This window comes from Panthera tigris, chromosome C1, assembly GCF_018350195.1.
Source record: "Panthera tigris isolate Pti1 chromosome C1, P.tigris_Pti1_mat1.1, whole genome shotgun sequence".
Classification (NCBI taxonomy): Eukaryota; Metazoa; Chordata; class Mammalia; order Carnivora; family Felidae; genus Panthera; species Panthera tigris.
In genome coordinates, this window is record NC_056667.1 from 28,956,966 (window position 1) to 28,962,965 (window position 6,000).

The following is a 6,000-nucleotide window of genomic DNA, read 5'->3' on the forward strand; positions in this document are numbered from 1 at the left end:
GTGAGACATTGAACTCCAGGACCAATTCTCTAGTTTTCTCATGTTTCTTTCAAATTCCATCTTCAGGATTTGGGGGTATTTTTTCCCTACTTTCTGGGAGATTCTTTGGCTTGATCTTCCAAATTTTATATTAAAAATTTAAATTTCAGGGGCGCCTGGGTGGCTCAGTCGGTTGAGCACTGACTTCAGCTCAGGTAATGATCTTGTGTTCACGGGTTCAAGCCCTGCATCAGGCTCTGTGCTGACAGCTCAGAGCCTGGAGTCTGCTTTGGATTCCGTGTCTCCCTCTCTTCTCTGCTCCTTCCCTGCTTGTGATCTCTCAAAAAATAAAATGAAATGTTTAAAAGGTTTTTTAAATTTAAATTTCAGCTCTTTTTTTTTTTTAATTCAGAAAGGGGGGAGGGGAGCAGACGGAGGGAGAGAGAGAAGCTTAAGCAGGATCCATGTTCAGCTTGGTGCCCATCATGGAGCTTGATCCCATAACCGTGAGATTATGATCTGAGCTGAAATCAAGAGTCGGACACTCAACTGGCTGAGCCACCCATGTGTCCCTCAACTCTTGTTTTTTTAATTTCTAAGAGTTTTATCTTGCACTCTAATCAACACGTCCTCCCTTTTATATAGCATCCTGTTCTTGTTTCATGAATGCAAACTCTCTGGGGTATTGGATGACAACATTTGTTATGTTTGGCAAGCTGAATTATTTGTTTCCTCTAATCTAGTTGCTCTTGTTCTCTCACTCTTTCTTTCCTTCTGCTCCTTTTTCTTTCTTCTTTGTTTGCTTATTTTTATCTCTGCCTTTCACATAAGAGACTTTTACTAAATATCTGGGAATCATTGGCTGGTTATTCATGTGGAGAGTGAGGCGCACAAAACTGATTGAAAGATTTGAAAGATATGAAGCAAGAAACAGATTTGCTAACTTAGATATTTCACTCTGGGTTGATCAGACAGTGAGCTGGCTTTTCAGTAAGTATAAAATTTTTCTTAAGGGTCTTTCTTTTTCTCCAGAACACAGTCACTCATACTTGGTACAAAAGCTTGATAGAAAGCTTTTCAAGGGGCTGAACTTCTTACCACTTATTATGCATATTTTTACTATTCCCCTGGATTGCAACATGGCACCTCATCTCCACCTCTGCTGTTGCCTGGTACCCCCGAATCTGGAGGCTTTCTTGTTCTACCCTTCCACAGAGTAAACCTGCTATCTACTGCCATAGCAGAAATGGCTGTCTCTCAACAGTTCTGTGGGGGAAGAAAGGGAGAAGAGACTCTAGGTAGATATGGAAGACATTCTTGGCTGTTTTTTCTGAATGGCCTTGGCGAAGGATTGGCTTAGGCATGAGCATATGACACAATTCTAGCCAATGAGGAATGATGGAAAGTCAGCTGAGAGCTTCTGGAAGAATTTATCTCACTCTTTAAAAGGGTTATAAGAGAGCCATTTCCTCTCTTGCATCTGGACATTGGCAAGTGGGAAAGTGATGCTTGAAATTGCTTCCATTCTTTTTCAACCATGAGGAGAGGGCCAAAGAAACCACAGACAAGATGATATGATGCCCAGGGCGCCTGGATGGCTCAGTTGGTTAAGCATCCGACTTCAGCTCGGGTCATGATCTCGCGGTTCGTGAGTCCGAGCCCCGCGTCAGGCTCTGTGCTAACATTTCGGAGCCTGGAGCCTGCTTTGGATTCTGTCTCCTCCCTCTCTTTCTCTCTCTGCCCCTGCCTCACTCATGCTCTGTCTCTTTCTGTCTCTCAAAAATGGATAAATGTTAAAAAAAAATTAAAGATGATATGATGCCTCCATGTCTTTGAAGCACTGGATTAACCATCTCTAAAACCAGCCTATCTAAATAAAGACTCCTCAAAACCTGGGGTAATAATCTCACTATACTTTAAGTGCTAAAATGTGGTCTGAAATCACCAGATTCAGCACCACCTGAGATCTTACTAGAAACGCAGAACCTCAGGCCTCACTCCTACCCACTGAATCAGGATCTGCATTTTAACAAAATCCCCCAAAGTTAGATATGACGCTAAAGTTTGAGAACTTTAGTTAGCTATCCTCCTTCTTATTTACAAACACATTCTAACTGATAGAGTGGGTGTAGCAGACAACTTTGCCTTTTTTTTTAAAAAGTCTACTTATTTATTTTGAGAGAGAGCACAAGAGGGGCAGAGAGAGAGGGAGAGAATCACAGGCTCTGTGCTGAGAGTGGGACTCCTTCCCACAACTCTGGAATCATCACCTGAGCCAAAATCAATGAAGCCACCCAGGCACCCCTAGCAGACAACTTTGAAGCCACACGTCACACCCCCTTGGCTCACTTTGATTCCAGCAACAGTTTCCGAGGGAAGAAGAATTCTGAAGCTGTCCCTGCCCCTGAGTTTCTTGACCTTGGACTATTCCTTCAAATACTAATGCAGTTACTGCTGTGAAGGAACTTTGCAGCTGGGATTAAGGTTATTAATTAGTTGGCCTTAAAACAGGGAAATTATCCCCAACTGGGCCTAATGTATCACTTGAGCTCTTAAGAGTAGAAAAGAAGTCAGAGAGACTCAGTGTGTGAGGGCTGGGCCTCATGTTGCTGGCTTTGAAAACGGAGGAAGAAAGTCACAAACGAAGAAATGCAGGCAGCCTCTTGAAGGTGAGAAGGACCCCCACCTGACAGCCAGTGAGGAAGTGGGAACCTCGGTTCTACAATTACATAGAACTGAATTCTGTCAATGATCTGGGAGGTGGATCCATTCCTAAAGACTCCACAAAGGAACAGAGTCCTGCCAACACTTGATTTTGGTCTTGTGAGACAAGCAGAAAAACAGCTGAGCCCCATTGTGCCTGGACTTTTGAGTTACAGAAACTGCGAGATAATACTGTGAGATTATGCGCTTTCGCGCTGTTTTAAGCTGCTAAGTCTGTAGTAATTTTTTATGGACAGTACAGTTAGGGTGGACAGCTCTGGGTAAGCCTAGATTTACCTCTAACTGGCAGCGTCCCACTTCAAACATATGACGTGTCTCTCTGTCCTGCCTCAGGACCTTCTCCAATATCATGGGAGCCTACCTGGCACAAAGGAGGCCAGAAGGGTAAGGAAGTTAACAGCCCTAAGGAAAACACTCAACCAGGGGATGATGGGGGCCAGTAGATAATTGCTTTAGCTTTAACCTTTTAATTCTGGGAGGCATTTGTACATTTCTTAGAAGGCAGAATCAAAGCCCCATTATCAATGGCAGCAACCTCCATAATGTACCATTAGTCTGGCTTTTCTTTTTTGTCTCATTCTCCTTCCCCACTCTCACTTCCTAGGATTCCCTCCCCAATGCCCTCCTTGCTCCCGAGTCCCTTGGTCAATCTCTGCTTGAGATTGATAGGCAACCAATAAAGTGCTCCGTGAACTCATCATCTTGCTTAGAATTAAAAGGTAATTTATTAAAAGATTATTCCAGTGTTTCTCACTGAAACCAGGCCTCAAGGAAAACTGAAACTAGGGATTCAATACCACTAAGTTCCTCACTGTCCCTGTTCCTTCCCCAATGGTACTATATATATATATATATATATATATATATTTTTTTTTTTTTTTTTTGAGAGAGAGAGAGAGAGACAGAGGATCCGAAGCAGACTCCATGCTGTCAGTGTAGGGCCTGATGCAGGCTCGCTCCCACAAATGTTTCCACCAACCACGAGATCATGACCTGAACCAAAGCCTCTTGCTCAACTGACTGAGCCACCCGGGCACCCCAATTAACGGTACTACTTTTAGAGAGAAAGATTGAATCTACCCTCAGTACCAGCGAGAAAAAAATCCCAGAGAAGGGTTATAATTGATGACCCTTGGGTGGGTGTCCATGATCAGTACAGTGGGGAATGGGCACTATCATTGGTTCCTTGTGGGTCAGGCTCCTAGCCCCAGATCAAACCATTATGGTTGGGTGGTAGTGTCTGGGATTCCAGACATGGCCAGTGGAGGCCACCATTACATTGCAGGGCATTTCTGGAAATAGTGGAGGGATGGAGAGCTGGGGAAAACACCTGCCAGTTTTCTAAAACCATCACCAGTCACTCCCACTTCTTGCTTCCTCTTTCATGAAGCTTTCCCGGCTTCCCATTCCTCCGCCCAACCCCAAAATGCTGGTGTTCCTGAAAGTTCCATCCTTATTCTTTTTCTCTTCCCATTCTTACTCATTTCCAGAACCATTTAATACCATGGTAGAGCAAGGTCTTCTCCCCAAGTTTCAATCCACTGCAAACATTCAATCTAATCTAGTCATGGTAATTCCATCCCCTTTGGCAACAATTTGTTTGGGATGAACGGGCAGGCCTATACCAGATTAAACTGATGAGCTTTAAGGAGAAGCTTGCTTAGCCCTTCTAGGAAAGAGAAATGGGTCTTACTGTTGCCTGTTGGTTGGGGAAAGGGAGCATGCTGCCTCAGCTGCCCCCAAGCAGTCATTTTGTGATACGAGGAGAGCCAGTTTGGGTAGGTTTTGGTATGAAGTCAATGGCGAGCACAGCAGAGCAGTGAGACGGAAATATTTCAGGTTCCTAATGATGTTGTTTGAACCAGGGAATCTACTCACTCTGCCCTACCATTGGATGTCCTGCATTATGAGATGATACATTTCCATATTGCATAAGCCAGTGTGAATCAGGTGTCTGCTGCTTGGAGCTGAAGGCATCCTACTTACTTCACACTTACTACTATGAATTCTCTCAAACTCGCTTTCCTGGGCTCCAGACCTACCCACATTCCCCAACTTTTCTCCTCCTCTTCCTGGGTTTCCTACAATTTTTTTTTTTTTTTTTTTTTTTTTTACTTAAATAAGAATCAGGTGCCTGCTATTATGCCAAACCTTATTTCAGACACAGCAGCTAGAGCAAGGTTGCTGTCATCATGGACCAGTGAAGGAGGCAGACAATAAACAAAACTATTTTCTGAATAAGTAAACTCATGAATAATGCAGAGTAAGAACTCAGTGTTGAGTGAGGAAGGTGTCATTGCCTATAGAATATCACACCAGAGACTGGCTGGTATTCACTCAGCAAACAGCCCTGGGAACTGAGTGTCAGACCCTGTTCTTGCAGCCCCCCTTTGGAGTCTAGAAGGGTATTAAGACCCAGGGTCTGCCCTCTGGCGCCCAGAGTCCGGAAAGAATGGCCAACATGTACCGAGTGCTAATTTTGCCAGGCCCTGTTTAAAGTGCCTTTCGGTAACTATCTCATTTAGTTCTCACCGATCCTAGGAGTTTGTCCAAAGACAAACAGCCCTGTACAAAAGGCCTGGCACCAGCAGTCTGGCCAGTGACAAGAGCCACTTGGGTTTAGGCCCGGTCCGTGTGACTTTGTGCAAGTCACGGTCTCCCTTGTCCTCCCACGCTCTAGCCAGTGCCTGTAGCATCTGACTCCTGGGGTTTTCCCTCCCCAAGTTTCGGAGGCTCCCCGGGGTGCGAAAGGGGGTCTGAGTGCAAAGAAGGGAGGTCACTGAGAACAGCAGGAAGAGGGTCGGTGAAGTCAGTAAAGAGGGACCAGTAGGGAAGGAGATCCACGGCAAGAGGGTCAGACTCCGACATTCGCATTCTTCCCTACCCTGCCCTCTGTTCCCACGCCCTCGGGCGCCGCCGCCCGGACCTTCTCCTGGGCTCCGGAAGGAGGGCATTCCCTTTCCTCCGCCAGGTGCCTCTACGCTGCTGGCCCGGGCCGAAGGGAGACGAGTGCTTCGTGAGCCACGCCACCCGATTAGGCCCCTGCTCCTTTGGCCCAGGGCACTCGCAGTTCTTCCACTCTTCGCGTCCAGTTCCCCCTCGACTCCTGACCACTTGGTCTGCGCCGCCTGCATTCTCAGTGTGCCGGGCCCGCCCGCACTGCGGGGGAGAGGCCGGGAGCCGCCCACGCCGCGCTCGGTGCTCGGCGTCGCCGTCTCCCTGGGACGCGCGCGGGCTGCACGACGCGCGGGAGCCGGGCGGGCAGCCATGGCGCGGCGCGCGGGGAGGTAGCCGGGC